This window comes from Symphalangus syndactylus, chromosome 16 (genome assembly GCF_028878055.3).
Source record: "Symphalangus syndactylus isolate Jambi chromosome 16, NHGRI_mSymSyn1-v2.1_pri, whole genome shotgun sequence".
Lineage (NCBI taxonomy): Eukaryota > Metazoa > Chordata > Mammalia > Primates > Hylobatidae > Symphalangus > Symphalangus syndactylus.
This window is the reverse complement of record NC_072438.2, coordinates 22,715,586-22,733,872: the sequence shown is the minus strand read 5'-3', so window position 1 is coordinate 22,733,872 and position 18,287 is coordinate 22,715,586. Positions and strand designations below refer to the sequence as shown.

The 18,287-nt window shown below is 35.6% G+C and overlaps 1 long non-coding RNA gene across 5 annotated transcripts in view; it reads left to right on the top strand.

Moving 5' to 3' along the window:
* The window catches only part of LOC134732717 (uncharacterized), a 68,206-nt gene extending 52,956 nt beyond the window's left edge, over positions 1 to 15,250 (top strand). For all 5 annotated transcript variants that reach the window (XR_010116166.1, XR_010116168.1, XR_010116170.1 and 2 more), the window contains 2 exons: positions 11,866 to 11,929; positions 15,116 to 15,250. This is a non-coding gene — a long non-coding RNA (uncharacterized lncRNA). The remainder of the gene's footprint in view (positions 1 to 11,865; positions 11,930 to 15,115) is intronic.
* Positions 15,251 to 18,287: the final 3,037 nt, after the last annotated feature.

Genomic DNA, 18,287 nt, shown 5'->3' with positions numbered 1-18,287 from the left:
GGCCTTTCCTAAAATGCTTTGCTATTAACCCTTTTGTCAAGTAGGGTGTCAGTACTGCTGGGCAGGCACTTGTGGGATTTGCCAACCTTGGAGATTTCTGAAGAGTTGAAGTCAAATGGGGTTGTTTATTTCAGTGCTGCTCAATGTGCCTAGTTTATGCAAAATAAACTTAATTTTTTTAAAAGGTTAGAATATGGAATATTTGGGGGTTTATGAGGTCGTGAGCATGAAATGAAAGGCATAGCAAACCAGCTATTTTCCATTCTATCACCTCAAGCTTGCTCTTGCAAATGTTTATTTAGATAATTTAAGCAGTTTTTATTTATCATTATGAACTGTGTATGCTAAATACAGTGCTACATGTTGGGGAGATAGAGGGGAGAATTAAACCAACTGGGTTCTTCCTTAACCACAGCTATAGTCCCTTGAGGAAAATACATGAACAGGTAATGATATGCGTTAAGGGAACTATAAAGCCCTATAGGAGAACTCGGTTGGACCCTACATTATTTCCAGGGATTGACTGAAATATGAGAGTGTGCCTCTGGGCTAGTTTTTAAGTTTGACAGTCAGTCACTCTCATTTGCAGTTTAATTTCAACTTTCCACTTCTAAACTTTCAGGATGCTTTATTTGCCCTATGCCTATATTTAATAATAATGATAGCAAAATGGCTACTACTTAATAAGTACTGTGTGATACGTTCTAAATAACATCTTGCACAAATACTCATGTTTAGTTTAACCCTTCAAATAACTCTAGTTTCTGTTAGGAAACAGAATCCAATGTAAGTCTTTTATAACTTTGTTGCTAATTCTTCATACAATTTTCTTCTGCTCATCTAAATTATTTTGGCCGGTCTTTTTAGTCAAATTTTCCCTATTAATGTGTATTTGTATAATTGGAGGATTATGATGATGACATTAACTCATGTTTATTGGTGCTTACTGTTTTGCTAGGTACAGGGCTAAACTCTTCACAAAGCATCTTTTAATTTAATTGGCTCAAAAACCTTACGAATTAGGTCCAATTTTTTCTCCATTTTTGACAGATGAGGAAATGGAGGCTCAAAGAAGTTAAATTTTCCTGATAGATACACAACTACTTAGTGAGAGACCTGGAATAAAATCTGTATTCTTCCATATGTTAAGCTTGAAAATTGAATACTGTGCTACTTGAATACTATGCTACTTTTTTTGAAGTAGCGTAGTATTCCACAGCTAAAAGATGCTACCCATGAACACATGATTTTATATGTCTACTAGAAGACCATCATGTAGAACTCTGCCTAGACTGCCCTTTCTGGTTCTGTCACTTGGCTGACTCCATTGTTTGTGTTTTCTTAATTGTCATTAGGCTTCCAGTTAATCACAGTCCATTATTCACATAGACTTATCACTTCTCCCTCCCAAACCCTTGAAATGTTGGCAGGTAAGTACAGATATAGATCTGCAAGAACAAAAAGAATAGTAGGAGAGACAATAATGAGTGGAATGGCTCAACCACTTTTCTGAAGATAGGATACAGATGCAGGCATGGCAAGAAACTTAGCAGAGTGGAGAAAGTGCCTCCTTAAATGCCTGCAGATGACTTGCCCGTGGAACCTGAGAAACTCTACAAGAAGAGTATAGGATCAGTGGAAGGCTGGAGGGACAGGCTCAAACAGGGTGACTGGCAGACCCCTGAGGGTGCAGCTTCCTCCTAGCCTTTCCTAGCCAGAAGGTGGTTACATCCTTGCCTTTTACTATCACGCTGGAGAAAAGTCGTTCTTTGGAGAATAAACTAGTGGGACTGTGGTCTCAGGGACACCAACATCTGGAGAGAGCAAGATAGTGTGGCATGGGGTTAAATGGGATTAAAGAAAATCTATACAACAAATTCGGAGACCCTCAGCACCCTTCCCCCATTGCTTTAGAAGGCCAGCAGCCAGACATGTGTGCTGTTCTTCACCTTCTACAGCAGCAGATTGGAAGGTCATTTTGTGCAGAAATGAAGTGGGCCCAGAGAGATTTTTAGAGACAGACATGTGGAGCTCTCCATCAGGAAGGATGGCTTGCCCTTTCATTACCCCGAGTAAAACCCAGCAATTAAGTATCTGCCCATGCTTACAGTGCTTCAGATGAAACACTTGGTACTTCACTCTGAAAAAACAAGTGGACAATCCAGGATAACTGGGTATTTTGAGGAAGGCTTTCCACATGAAAGAGCTGAAAACACGCAAAATATCAACCAACCAATGAAAGAAACAAATCAACAAAAACAATAAGGAAAAGGAATTCAGTGAAATATAGACAATGTTGGGAACAGAGGAAAACTTTTAAAAAGCTGCCACTAATAACTTCAGAAAGACAAGAAAGTTTGTTGCATCTTTAGAATAACAACAGGAAACTTGGGAAAAAGAAACATCAGAGCAATAAAGAGCTCTTGGGGAAAATATTTTTATTTCATATCCCAGAAAAGAAATTTAAAAGTGCATACAATTTTGGAAAATAACTTTGTTGAAAAACAAGAGGAATGATGATAAATAAGAAGGAAGGAAAGAAAATTAGAATCTCAATCTAGGAAGCTTCACCTCTAAACATTAGGAGTTTCAGAAAGAGAAGATAGAGAAAAAGGAAAGGATAAGATAATCAAATGAATAATGTAGGAATATCTCTTACAGCTGAAATATGTGAGCTTCTACACCGACAGGTTCCCTGATTGCTCAGCACACTGTACACAAGAAGACCCTAGAAGAGTTACTTGAGATGAAAGAGGGTGGGAGGGAGGGAGGGAGAGAGAGAGAGAGAGAGGAAATTCAGAATGGCTTCTGAATGTTCTAGCATTCAGCAACACTGAATGCTAGAACAAAAGAGCAATATTTTCAAAACTTAAGAGGGATAATTATTTTCAATCTACTATTCTATACTAAGCCAAATTATCGATTGAGGGTATACAGTAGTATATAGACATTTTCTGACATGAAAGGCTCAAACATTTTGCCCACTACCCATCTTTTCTTAGGAAGCAAATGAAGAATGTTCTTTATAAAATGAGGGAGTCAATCAAGAAAGAGAAAGACGTGGTATTAAAAAACCAGGCCACGTAATGCCTGGGGTGAAGGAGGGTGGAGAAAAGAAGGCTTAGCATGAAAGCCAGGTAGCTGGCCCGGAGATCAAAGGGTCCACAATAGGAGCAGAAGAACTGTAGGCTGTGGGAGAGAGGGTACAGGATGGGTGGATGGAAGAAGGGAGGGCAGGAGGCAGAAATGTATACAGTGTTTGAAACTGTAGCCCAGCAAGTGCAAAAATTACTGATAGATTTTAAAAGATCTGTTGGGGCATTTAGGACAAAAGTAATAGTAAGTACATATAAAAAATTAACAGAAACCAGGATGTATTAAGAATCCAAGGAAAAACAACAAGTTCTAGGAGAAGGAATATGTAATTATGGTACATTACATGGTTTAGTAATAAACAACATTTATATAGTCATAATGATGCACCCAGTATTTGATATATAATTAAATTGAGGGATGTGGGTTGAGGATGGCATAAGAAAGCTAACCCCTTAAGTTCTATAACAGGAAGTCAATACAAAAGGCTGAAAATTTATAAAACAAGATTTAGCAGTGTAAGCATCTTATTTTGAAGATAGGGAAACAATTACCAGAAGAATTAGGTAAAACAATTGAAAGAGGTTGGCTCTGGGGAGCAGGACTGGGGTTTTGATGGTGACTGGGGCAGAAGATTACCATTTTCTCAGTATAATCTAGTTTATTTTATTTAAAGAACATTTATTATTTAGGTGAAATAAAACAGCCAGTATTAAAAATCATGCTTCCTGTGCAGCTTTTCTTTATGTCTTCCATGCAATCAAAATTACTTGTCTTCCCCTCTTCTTCCACTCCAATTCACTCTCCTCATTTTGTACTCATCCAGATTGTATGACCTATTTTGCTTGTTTCATTTATTTATGATCTGGCTTTTGAGAGTAGATGATGACTTATTTGAGTGTAGGGGCTATGTCAAAGGTTTCCAAAATTGTCTTGGTTCACATTGCCTTTATTGTCTCAGTAATGTTTTGATGGGACCCCTAGTCTAAAATAAACACCCAACAGATCTGTTTATTAGGTAATGAGGTCCAAACAACTTAAGATATCTTTTGTAAGTGTTTCAGGAAGGAGCACCAGGAGTTTACCGCACATGTTATTCATATCAGAGAGGTCCCAGTTGGTTTCCCTCAAATAAGACAAACTAACTTCCCCACAGCAAGGGTTGCTGAAATTGCTAACCACGATAATAGTGAAAATTTAAAATGAAAGAGAAACAGACTAACCCAGAATTCTGCCAGTCAAAAACATCACCTGTTTTCACTTTATATTTCTATCTAGTTTTTTCCGTATGCAGAAAATTACATGTTTTTACATACAATCAGTAAAGATGGAATTTTGTGTCGTATCTTCTCAAGACTTTCAGACACAGCTTTCCTTGCCAGTACATGGTCTTCATAATGGTCATTTCCATCAGCTGTGTTATATTTCATCAGCTTTTAGTGGTTATTGAAACATTTCCCTATGAATGGATGTATTGACTGACTCTTTCTTCCTCTACAATTGACATCTTCCTACACATTTCTCTATTCTTCTTTGTGATTATTTACCTAAGTTATTTTCTAGTAGAGGCTAAAATGGGTATGAATTTTTAGAGTATAGGAATCTTAAAACAGAGGGAAGTTGCTTTGTTAAACCTCAAACTTAAAGCAGGGACACCCTCTAAAGCCATATGCCTCTTCTTGACTCCTTTCTATAAATTTCACTTTCTCACAAGAAAGTTTATCCAATTGCTGGCCAGTTCAAATTTCTAAAATTTGGAGTTTCTTGAGCCGCACACAGCATCATTTACTTGACTTGCTGGCCCTCATTCTGTCCTCAGGAGCCGTACAAAACAAGTATGTTTTCCTCTTCCACATGACAGCCTTTCAAGTATTTGAGGATGATGATCATGGACAAGTTGACCTTTGTACAATCTTTTGACTAAGGTATTCTCAGTCTCTGACTGTGAATCCTCCTACTCAGTCACCTTTGCCATTTTCTGCCCCAGTTACCCAAACTTCTTCCATTCCTGCCAAACATCCACAGCTCCCCCAATCTCCTCCATGGGCTGTCCCTTTAGATCTATGCCACTGTATCCTGTTTAATCAAAGATGCCATCAATTGTAAGATGCAATATGATTTTTTAATTTTTTTTACTAAGAAACAAAAACTACTGCCAATTAAACTCTGACATGATATCAATTGTAAAGCACACCTCATTTTCCAAGATAATAAAATATGAAAAAAAATGTGTCTTAGAATCAATGACACACAGGAAGGTAGTTGTTTCTTTTGTTTTTTAATTTTTTATTTCCATAGGTTTTTGGGGAACAGGTGGTATTTGGTTACATGAGTAATTTCTTTAGTGGTGATCTGTGAGATTTTGGTGCATCCATCACCTGTGCAGTATATACTGAACCCAATTTGTAGTCTTTATCCTTTACCTTCTTCCCACTCTTTCCCTGTGAGTCCCCAAAGTCCACTGTGTCATACCTTTGCATCCTCATAGCTTAGCTCCCTCTTATTAGTGAGAACATATGATGTTTGGTTTTCCATTAATGGCAGTTGTTTCATCTCTTCCAGTTTGTACCTTGTGAGTGGGTCCCTGGGTTGGGGGTGGTTTCTGGTGTGTGTGTATGTGTGTGTGTGTGTGTGTGTGTGTGTGTGTAGTATGTGTTGCAAAGGTGTGTCCATCCATCCTATAGATAACAATATAGTTCTATTCCAATAATCATTTATAGTAAGAATAATTACAAAGTTGTAACTCAGGAATGGAGAAATTGCATTCAAAGCACTGATGATGAGTATTGAAATCAGCTTAAAAGTAGAGCAAATCTGAAAAACTATTGAATTTATGGTCACATCTCCAAATGCAAATGGCATAAGCTTTCACAGTGTCACAGTAATAATTTTACAAATTCAGGATAGGGGTAGAGAGAAGATGTGTCTGTTGGGAAGTATTCTAATATTCTTCTGTCAAATAATCCATGAATGGTACATAAATTTGAAGCATAGTTTAAAAACATAGTGACCCCAGCCTCTTAGTAAATTCACAACCATATTCATGTCTTTAAATTTAGCAATCTAGATGGGTCATTTAAGAATTGATATTTCTTGTTGGGAAGAAAATTGAATGTTTTTTAGCAATTTATTTAATTCTACATGATTTATACTTTACTGTAAATTCAAATAAAAGTAATTTAATACTTTTATTAATGGTAGCATTTATAGTACAATCCATTAAAATTTTTATTTCTAAGTTTTTTAAAGTACAGTTGATTCAAGAATTCATGGTTGGTGTGTTCTATAAAGTCGCAAGGAAAACTGAATTAGAGAATACTCAACCATTGTTCCTGGGGGAAATTACGTTTCAGGTTAGGTTCCTTTGAGCCTCTGATCACAGCATCTTCATTAACTGATCATTACAAAATTGTGTGTTTTATGTGTGTTTCTGTTTAAAGGCACCTTATTTAATATATATTGTTGATTCATTTAAATTGAACCCACGACTGACGGCATTATAATTCATGACTGAATTGAGCTTATCTAACACTTGTATTTTCTCACATCATAGCTTCTTGCACTTTGGAAAACTAGGTGGAACTTCAGCATTATGCTTCGAAGCCACCGTAACCAGTAAAATCACCAACACGAAGCACAAAAATGGGAATTACATGGCACAAAATAGACTGTGCAAAGGACACTTATTTATAGTATAAGTGCTGAAACCAAATGGCAGAACATCACTGGTTTGACTTAGCTGGGAATGTGTTTGTCAGATGACTCAAATTTCTGCTACTGTGTGCATATCTGTGAATGGCCACAAAAGCTCCAGTAGTATTGATTTTGGGATTACAAACAAATTTTAGCATGCAGGCAAATTCACAAATATGGAATCCACAAATAATGAGGATACACTGTATCTCTAATAAGGACTTCTTTCACCCTTCTTCCCCCTTTTCCTCCCTAACTTCATACCTGTTCTGACATCTTCTTATCCATAGAGACATGTCTGAAATTGTATGAAGAAAGAGTTGACGAACCCTATGATTGGGTGGTGGAATTTTTAATTTGTATTTGAAAAAAATATATAACAGTATACATTTTAACACATATAATGAAGTCATTATTGTTAAAACATTGATGTTAAACTTTATTATTACATATTACAAAAAATAAAATATAGTAAGACTTTTTGTTTGTTTACCATAATGGTATTTGTGCTGTTTTTTTCTGCACTATAATTCAATCTTTCATTAGGAGGTAAGGAAATAGGCAGTCATACACTGCTGATTTTAGTGTAAATTAGCTCATTTCTGGGGGAAGAAAATTTGGCAAAATGTATCATAAATGTCAATGATTTTCATTTCATTCATTAATTCCATTTAGGAATTTTACCCATGGAAATAATCCCCCCAAATTTATTAATAATATTATTATTGTTAATAGTTGTAAACATGTAAATCAATTCAACAGAACATCAATAAGAGCTCAGAAAAAGGAAATACAGCTTTTAGAAATCATGTTCTTTAAGAATATGGATGACATTGTTAATGTCATGACAGATAAAATACCATACATGCAGATACGTACGTTAAAAAGACTTGAAGGCCTGGAAGAGGTAGGTCATGCCTGTAATCCTGGCACTTTGACAGGCTGAGGCAGGTGGATCATCTGAGCCCAGGAGTTCGAGACCAGCCTGGGAAACATGGCGAAACCCTGTCTCTACAGAAAATACAGAAATTAGCAGGGCATTGTGATGCGCGCCTGTGATCCCAAGGTGGGAGAATCTCTTGAGCCCAAGGGATGGAGGTTGCATGCAGTGAGCTATGATCTCACCACTGCACTCCAGCGAGTGAGAGAGAGAGAGAGAGAGAAAGAGAGAGAGAGAGAGAAGGGAGGGAGAGAGGGAGGGAGGGAAAGAAGGAAGGAAGTAAAGAGAGATTTGAAGAATATATAGCAAAAATGTCAGCAGTGATTGGGAGACAGGATTCTAGGTAAGTTTCATTTAAAAACTATTTGTAGGTATGATTCACCATTTCTACAGTAAATATGTACTACTTTACAAAAATTGATAAAATTATTTAAAAAATATACTTGGCCCCTCAAGGAAACATCATGATAATGGTATAATTTACACAAATATAGGTGCCTGTTTTTCTGTTGTTGTCGTCATGATTTTTCTTTATTTTTTATCTTAAGTTCTGGGGTACATGTGCAGGATGTGCAGGTTTGTTACATAGGTAAACGTGTGCCATGGTGGTTTGCTGCACCTATCAATCTGTCACCTAGGTATTAAACCTAGCATGCATTAGCTATTTTTCTAGGCAATACCATTCAGGACATATGTATGGGCAAAGATTTCATGACAAAATTGCCGAAAGCAATTGCAACAAAAGCAAAAATTGACAAATGGGATCTAATTAAACTAAAAAGCTTCTGCACAGTGAAAGAAACTATCATCAGAGTGAACAGGCAACCTACAGTAGGAGAAAATTTTTGCAATCTATCCATCTGACAAAGGTTTCACATCCAGAACCTACAAGGAACTTTAACAAATTTACAAGAAAATACAACCCCATTAAAAAGTGGGCAAAGGACATAAACTGACACTTCTCAAAAGAAGACATTCATGCGGCCAACAAACATATGAAAAAAAAAAGCCCAACATCATTGGTCATTAGAGAAATGCAAATCAAAACCACAATGAGATACCATCTCATGCCAGTCAGGATGGCAATTGCTGTCATCATTTTTTTTGTTTTGTTTTTGTTGTTATTTTTTGAGGACCTTGTACTTGTTTGGCACTCTCATAAATATTGTATCATTTAAAGTAATTTGTAATACAATCTCGTGAGGCATATTTACTTATATTCAATTTATGGATGAGAGTACCTAGTCAGAGAGATTAAACACATAACCTAAGGTTCTCCAATTAAGTAAGGTCCCCCAATTAAATCCAGAGTCCAGATTTAAACACAAACCTTCCCACTTTCACCTACAAATGACAATGTCAGAGTTGGAAAGCCATTGTTCTGCAGAGACTAGTAGAGCAATCTACCATTTTATTGCCAAAAAAAGACATTTTCTATAATGTAATTTATTTGAACCTCACAACAATCCAATGAGTAAATGAAAGTACTACTAAAGATGGTTCTTTATAAATAATTAGAAATTATTCCAATTAGGAATTTATGATGTTCAATATATCATTCATTCATTGATCCTACATGTTCCTGTCATGTTCCTAAAACATGCCAGGCATTGTTCTAGTCACTGGTGATGTTAGCAATTAACAAAACAAATTTCTTTCACTGATGAAGCTTTCCTTCTTGTTTGGAGAGACTTTGCCTTAAAAAGCAAAAATGGGAAAGGGCTTTCCCAGTTTTATGATTCTTCTATTTCTGGGTAGGGGGCTTTGAGCAGTATGGTTAACTTTGTCCTCAGTTGGAGAAATTGGAGGAGGAATAGTTTTTGGAGACTCAAGTGTGTAGGGAAAATCAAGGCCTTAAATTGGAGATGCCTATTAAATATCTAATAAGGATGTTAAGCAAGAAGTTACATTTATGAGTATGAAGTTTAGGCGAGAGGTCAGGTGTGGAGATATAAATTTGGGAGACATTGGCTTATATATGGTACTTAAGTCATGGAATTATATGCAATTATGGAGGGAGATGGCGCCCTGAAGCACACCAACATTTAGACGAGTGGAAGATTTGGAGGCACCGAAAGGGACTGAAAAAAAAAAATAATAATAAAGATAGAAATTCAGAGAAGGGTGGTGCTATGGAAATCATTTACTGTAGAACCTGGATTAGAACGCAGTTCTGATTCCTAGTGTTTGTACCATTCTCCAGTTACTGAAGATTTTAGTATGCCTTTTTTTCTTTTTATACTTACGATTTTGTCTCTAAAAGAGTTATTTAAATAATAATTGAAGTGGTAGAGTTGCCAGATGGTAATTGCTAAGATGACTTTCTTCACTAAGTCTTTTGGGCACAAGTCCAGTTTTCTGTAACCTTCAAACGTATGTGTAAATAGTTCAGTGAGTTCATTACCAAACTCCTTGAACAGCAAAGCATGATATCATCCAGAAGCCAATTCTCACTTTAAGGTAAATGGAGCAATGAACCATTTATCTTAAAGGACCTTCACAAGTAGGTTCATCTACTTGTAGTGTCCTTCAAAATCCACACTTTTGTTATTTTTTTCATAATTCTTACTTTTCCATAAAGTATAACCATCATGTAATAAATTGAACTAATTTTAAATGCAGTGTTTTTATATCTGCATATGCTCATCTGTGCACTACCCAGATTGAGATATACAAATTTTCCAATACCTCCCTGCCACTTCCGTGCCCTTTCCCAGTCAATACCAACACTCTTCACTTTCCTCCATCACTATTCTGATTTCAATTTCTATTAGCTACATTTACCTGACCTTGAACTCCATATAAATGAAATAGTATTTTTTTCCTTTGTTTCTGGCTTCTTTCATGTAATGTGATGCCTGTGAGATATGTGGTAGTAGTTCGTTCTTTTTAAAATCTTTCTGTAATATTTCATTTTATGAATATACCATAATTTACGTGTACATTCTGCTGATGGCAGACATTTGGGTTGTTTCCAGTGTTTGACTATTATGAATGAAACAGCTACGGTGAACACGCCACTCATTTCTCCTGGATATATGCCTGGGAGTAAATTGATGGATGTATAAATGCATTTGGGAGTGGAATTGCTAGGTTATAACATAGGCATTTGTGTTTTTCTTTTATTCCAGTCTCTAAAAAATACAAATTAAAATAATGTGTCTTTTATTGCTTATGAAGTTAGTAAATATTTCAGTATGTAGACTACCATTTTCTGTTCTCACTTTCACACACTGCTGGTTGAATTATGAATCAGTATACTCTTTTTAGAAAGTATTTTGGGAAGTATTTTGCCTTTAAAATTTTTATACTACTTGACCCAGGAGTCTTTTCTCCTTTTACTTTTTTAGAACCCATCCTAAGAAAATAATCATAAATATTGTTAAAATTTCTAAAACAAGATATTTACTGGATAACTATTTGTAGTAGAAAAAACAATGAAAATGGTCTATGTCCATCAATAGGGAATACTTGAAGTAAATTATGTAAGAACCTCTCAATGAAATATTACGTTTTATCTATGTAGGTATCAATAAAATGTGATTTAGCATTTTATCAATTGTATATCAATAAAGTTTGACATTTTTGCCTATGAAAGAGTTTATAACAGTATAGAAATATGGTTTGCTACAATGCTAAATGTTAAAAGTAGAACATATATTTAAAGTTTGAACATAACTTTGGATATGGAAGAAATATCTCCCAGGAAGAAATATCAACAAAATGCTAGTGCTGACCAACAGAGTGATAAATTGCTGGGTGATTATTCCCTTTTCTCTATTTTAAAGAATTTCTGAAATGTTTAGGCTAGTTTTATTTGTGTAATTGGCTGCTTTTACTGGTCATTTGAGATAAACACTGATTATCCAGCTAATAAGTACTTTTTAGTTCCGTACTTACCACAGATGGTGGGACTTGGGTAGAACCAAGGTTTCCTAATGCTTCTTAAGAATTTCTTTTTCCTGATATCCTTCTTAGTGATAACATTATTTCTTATTATTGTGTTTTGCATAGACATAATATTTTTACTATTTGCACCAAACAACTGGTTTTGGTGTTTTCAAACCAAACTAGTTTCTTAGGGCTGCCATAACAAAGTACTACAACCTGGGTAAAACAACAATTTTACTCTCTCACAGGTCTGGAGGCTAGAAGGTTGAAATCAAGGTATTAGCAGAGCCATGTTTCCTCTGAAGGCTGTAGGTAAGGAATTTCCTTGACCCTTCCAGCTTCTAGTGGGTGCTGGGATTATTTCGCTTGTGGCAACATAACTCCAATCTCTGTCTCTGTATTTTCACATGGTCTTTTCCCTGAGTGTTTCTCTGTGTCCTCTCCTCTTATAAAGACATCAGTTTTTGGACATAGGTTCTACCCTAAATCCAGGATAATTTCATCTTGAGATCCTGAATTAATTACATCTTCAAAGACACTATTTAAAAATATCGCATTCTGAGGTTCTGTGTGGACATGAATTTTGAAGGAACACTATTTAATCCACTACGAACAGTAACAACAATATTATCAATAATATGTCTTGTGATTTTTAAGTCCTTAAGCTGAATATACCTAATAAATATAACAATGGTTTCCTTAAATATATTGCCTTCTTTGTAAAAGGTGGGTGGAACCCCAAATTTTTAATAGTGTGATTTTGAGAAGTAGGAGCCAGAAAAGGTTAAGGAATCGTGTAGTCTGAGATGCTTCAGGCTCTGATTTTGTAATGCTTTGGGAAGACACATGTGTCTCCACAAGAGATGAGATCTGAAAATGTTAAGGGTTGTGTCTAATGTGAACTTACTGGAAAAACAGGAAATGAATGAGGGGCCTAAACATCGAACAGAGATTTTCTTCTTTGCCATTTCTCTTCATGATGTAGGAATTCCGGTAATCCATTATCCACACTAAATCCTTCAGTAGGACGATGTGAATTGCTGTGCCTGGTGACTCTTCCATTGGTAGTGGGAATTGTTTTCCCAGCAGTTGAGACCTCTAAATTCTGATATTTTTGTTGAGGGAAATTCCAAAAGCACTTACTGTAAAATGAACATGCAGGGGTGAGTTGCTGGCAGTTGGGCTTTCCACAGTGTTTTATAGTCATGTAAATTAGATGTAACGAAGGAAGCCTTTGGACCACACGGGTCTTCATCCTGACTAAGCAGCAACACCAGTGTTTAGGACAATATCAGAGAGAGAAGACTGACATTCAGTTACTCATTTATTTAAAAAATATTTATTGAACACCTATGTGCCATGCCCTGGGCTGTGTGCTGGGAATACCACAGTGATCCAAACAGTGCACCTTCTTTCAAGGAAATCTGGGGTCTTATGGGGCAGATGAACAAGTAATCAGGCATTCAGAGTACAGGGAAGGATATGGGATGGGTGGCATAGGGAAGTGCAAGATACAAGCAATTATGGACCACCATAGCAGTTTAAAAGACGCAGCACCTAATTTAATCTATGTGTGGTGGTGGTGGTGGGGTGTCATAAAGTTCTTGGTCGGAGCGTCAACTAAGCAGAGATCTGTAGGGTGAACTCAAACAGATCTTTGTCAAAAGAGGAGTGAAATAATGTATTCATGGTTAAGTTCTTGGTTGAAGCATCAACTAAGCAGAGATCTGTAGGGTGAACTTAAACAGATCTTTGTCAAAAGAGGAGTGAAGTAATGTATTTATGGTTAAGTTCTTGGTTGAAGCGTCAACTAGGCAGAGATCTGTAGGGTGAACTTAAACAGATCTTTGTCTAAAGAGGAGTGAAATTATGTATTCATGGTCTTCCATGCTTATCAGAAGAGTCTTATTTCCACTTTTCTTCCTATAACTACAATTTCAATTAATAGGGGAATGCATCAGCCTTTGTATGGGGAACCAGAAATTTAGGCAATTGACACCCAGGGTATATTCTGTGACGCATTGTTTGGAAGAAAGCCTTGTGATCAGTTATCTCCATGTATTAATAGTAGGAGTTCACCTAACGCTGATTAATAACAACAACAAGGATTTATTAGGGGCAGCCAGAACTTGAGATATTTGATGAATCTAGGGTTTTATTTTAAAGTCAAAATAACTGAAGCCTCATATAAGAGAGTTTGTAATGAAGCTTGTGTCTTCTAAGTATAGCTTATGTATTCTAAGTTTTTTGTGTATATGTATGTAGAAGCTTAGATTACTTTTTAAAAATAAAGGAACAATGGTGCAAAATTGACCATTTGAACATTAAGTTAATTTTTTAATCACATGGAATATTAAAAATACAGAGAAAGCAAAAATAAATATGACAAATATTCACAGAATTACCACCTCACTATGTCATCTTAATATTTTTGAAATATTTCCTTCAAATAATATTTATTAAGAAGTAAATAATCAGAAGTACAGTTGAACCCCTCTGTGTTTCTTTTCCATCCCGTTTTATGTTGTTATTTGTCAGAGATGATTGCTGAATCCCATTAGAATATTATTGTGAATTGGGTGTTTATCATTACCTAATCGCTTACCATAATCTATTCTTCTCTTCTTTGGAACAGGTAAATCTTGATTTTTAAAGGGAAGAGTATGTTTCCCAGTTGCCCTCGCAATACTGTAGTACTAAGATTTGGCCATTAATATTGGGTAGTTGTGTTGTGTGTAACTAGAAGGAAATCTCATTATAAATAAAGAAAAACATCTCCTTTGCTTCTTTCTCCATCCTGCCACTGGAACTTTGATATAATGGTTAGAGTTATAGCAAGCATCTAGGATCCTAGGATGAAAGACATTGTCTGAGAAGGGCAGAGAGACAGATGGAAGAATGCTGGGACTGATTATCTCGTGGGTTGGCCATATATAAACCTTGGATGGTCTATCTCTCTGCATATCTTTTACATGAGAGAACAGATTGTCATGTTTGTTGCTATTTCTTCAGTCTTTATGTCTAGCAGTTAGACTTAACACTAACATTGTAACTGTTCTAACATACAGATATTAATAGTGCATTTTTCAAATTTAAATATATCAACATTCTATTTTTAACATTTGACTTTTTTGTTACCTTTTGATATTTATTCATTTTAACATATCTAGTTCTAGTTCATTTTTGTTTTGTTTATATTATGGAATTTAATAATTTTCTGCTGGTGAACATTTAAGTGGTTTCTAACATTTTCTTATTACAAACATGATGTGATAAACATTTTTAAAGAGATCTTTATTTTTACATTTATGCCAGAATTTCTTATTGAGTTTGGTATATAGATCTTGTATCTAGAAATCTTGCTGAACTTCTAAAACTGTTCTAAATAGTTCTATAAATTATCTTTGGGTTTCTATGAGAAAATTTTACTGGGAGAAATAATAATTTATTCATTTCTAATTTTATACCTCTTATTTCTTTCCTTATTGCATTGTCTAGGGCCTCAAATGGAAGTCAAAAAGAAGACAGCTTTATTTTATTTCTTCACTTAATTTGAATGCTTCTAAGGATACATTATATTAAATATATTTGCAGTTATTTTTAAATAAATTATATTTACTACTTGTTTGATAAGCATTTTGTCATGAATTAACAAATGAACATTTTGTCATTTTGTTATGTTGAATGCTTTTCCTGTACCTATTGTTTTTATTTATATTTTTAATGTAGTACATCACATTAATACATTTGTATATTTTCCTTTTAAATTTAATTTGATTTTATAGCATCATGAGAAAATATTTTTGAAGTCAAATTGTTCTACAATATTAGGATCCACTCCGAATTACCAGTACCGAGAGGCAACCCATTTCCAATCTTTTAGTGTTTCTTTTTGTATTTACTTCCATATTTCCAAATAACATGAACATATTGCTATTTCTTGGTTTTTCAGTTTTATATGTTAATATGCTGCTATTTTTTTCTGTTTTTTATAGTATCTATTTAATGTTTACTTTGGAAGATGGGTATTTATCTCTACCTCTCCCAATATAGTTGTGTCACATTTGTGTTTAAAAAAAATTTACATTATAGTATGTAAATATTATTCACCATTGAGCAAGGTAAGGTACTAGGATCAACTTTTTTTGTTTGTATGTGTATGTATATAGTTTATATATTATTTACTCTAGAGTTAACACGTTCTTCACTTTTTATTTGCCTAGTTTTTCCATGTACCTATCCTTAATTCATTCTAAAACTCACACAGTGCAATCATTTTTTCAGTATATTCAGAGAAATTAAGGCAATATATCATGGGTGGAGGTGTGTGGAATAATTACATAGAGAAAGACAGGTTTGTTTTTTTTTGAAGCCTTACATCTTTGAGAGCAGCTGTTGACTGGGGACATCCTTTACCATCATCATGAGAATTACCTTACCTTTGCCTCTCTTCTGGGTTGGAGTTCAGGTTAGTTTTTCATTCCTTGCTTTCTCTTTTTAGGTTAATGGTTTGTTTGGTAGAACACACCCTTCATCTTCTTTCTGAATAAGAATTCATGGCATGAACACAAGGACAGGAACAACAGACACTGGGTCTACTTGAGAGTGGGGGGCGCGAGGAGTGACAGGAGCAGAAAAAAATAACTGTTGGGTACTAGGCTTAATACCTGGGTGATGAAATAATCTGTACAAGAAACTCTCATGACATGAGATTATGTATATGACAAACTTTCACATGTAGCTCGAACCTAAAATAAAAGTTTAAAACAGAAAGAATTCATGGCAGGTCATTTTTAAAGATATTGCCAGTTTGCAAAATTCTTCTTTCGACCTTCACATTTGGTTGATGGTTTTCCCCAGTATAGACTTCAAAGTTTAAAATCACTACCCCTCTCTTCACATTTGAAGATATTCCTCCATTGTCTTGTAGAATCTGGTGTTCCTGTAAAGAAGTTCAGTGCCACTCTGATGCATGAGTATGTAAAATTGTATATTTTTCTCCTGTATGGACCCTAAGTCTTTTATTTACCTTCACTGTTCTAAGATTTTATAATACTATGACCTGGTATGAGAGTTTGTTTTCATTTCTTGTGCTCGGAGTGTACTAGACACCAATGGGGTCTTTTAATCTCTAGACCCATATCCTTTAATCATGGGAAATTCTTGTGCTGTTTCATTATTATTTCTTTCCCTATGTTTAATCTTTCTTTCTGGAACTCCTAATATTTAGCTGTTGGTCCTCCCAAACAGATCCTTTATTTTTAAAAATTTCCTATTTTTAGCTCTTTGGACTTTGGTTCTAGGAGATTTCTTCAGATTTATCTTTCAACTACTACATTGGATTTAAAATTTTTGCTGTCATATTTTTAATTTCAAAGAGCTCTTTTTTTCCTTGTTGTCCAAATAGTATTTGTTCTTGTCTCATGAATGTAATATGTTTTACCTCTGAGACATTTTAAAATCTTTCATTCTTACTGCATTTTCTCTATTTTTTGATACTTTTAAACAATTATTTTCATCTATCTATTATGTTGGAAGTATTCTTCAAAAATCTGACAGTTTTTTTGCTGTCCATTTATATTGAGAGATGAGGTACTTAAAAGTTCACTGAATGGCCAACATATGGGGCAAGGACTTTCTGAATGATGGGCTTCACTACTGGGTACCAAGCAGAGAGTCAACTAGTTCCTTGCAGAATCACTAGTAGTCCAGTAACTACATGTCTTTTCACCTGGGGTCAATAGTCCAGAATCCTCAAGGCTACTGCCTGGGCTTATAAACCTAGATGATGACCTTCTGCGAGATGAGTGAAAAAGGGAGCTGGGCTCTCCTTTTGAGCATTTTTAGTTCTGCCCTCTTCCCTCAGCTGTACCTGGTATCACCGAGTTCAGAGGCTTTGGATTCCACGGTTCAAGTGATATACTTCATCTTTTGAGGCCCTGAGTGTAAGTGGAAATGAGGAGGGTAGTTATCTCATTTGGGGTTTATGAGGTGTCCTAGGAGTCAAACTGCTTCTCACACACACCTTTATTCTTTGTTTCACTATATCTCCAATGTCAGAGGTATCTGGCATTTCTGATTCCTGGTTTCTATTCTATTAGGGTTAGGCTAGGAAATAGGGCTAGGGTTAAATGAGATAATTTTATTCATTCTTTTATGTCTCTATCTATATTAATTCTGTCCTATCTGATGATTTAAAAACTGTCTTCCCCTTGCCTTCAGGCCCATATAGGTCTCTAGGTCTCACCATAGCATTTCATACATCCTGTTTCACACACAACAGTAATGGGAATGTTGTAAAGCCAGTCTCCAAATCTGCTTGGTTCCATTTCTAATTGTGAGGTAGTGACTGTGCCCTCCAGTCCCTCTTGGGCTTGAAGCCTGCTAAAATCCATAGCTCCATGTAGGGCTGGGAAGCAGGGATTTTCCCCCTTATTTATAAGCGGGAAAACCCTATATGTATAGCCGCTAGCTGTAAGCAGTGAGCCTAGTCCTGATTGTCCATCTTGGATGGCTTAAGTTTTATGATAATCATTCTGTGGGACCTGAACCCTTTGCCCCACTGCTGAGCCCCAGGTGCAGAGACCAGGAGACTCTTGGCTATATTCTCAACTTCTCAAATTGTATTTTTTTTTTCTTTCGAGACGGAGTCTACCTCTGTCATCCAGGC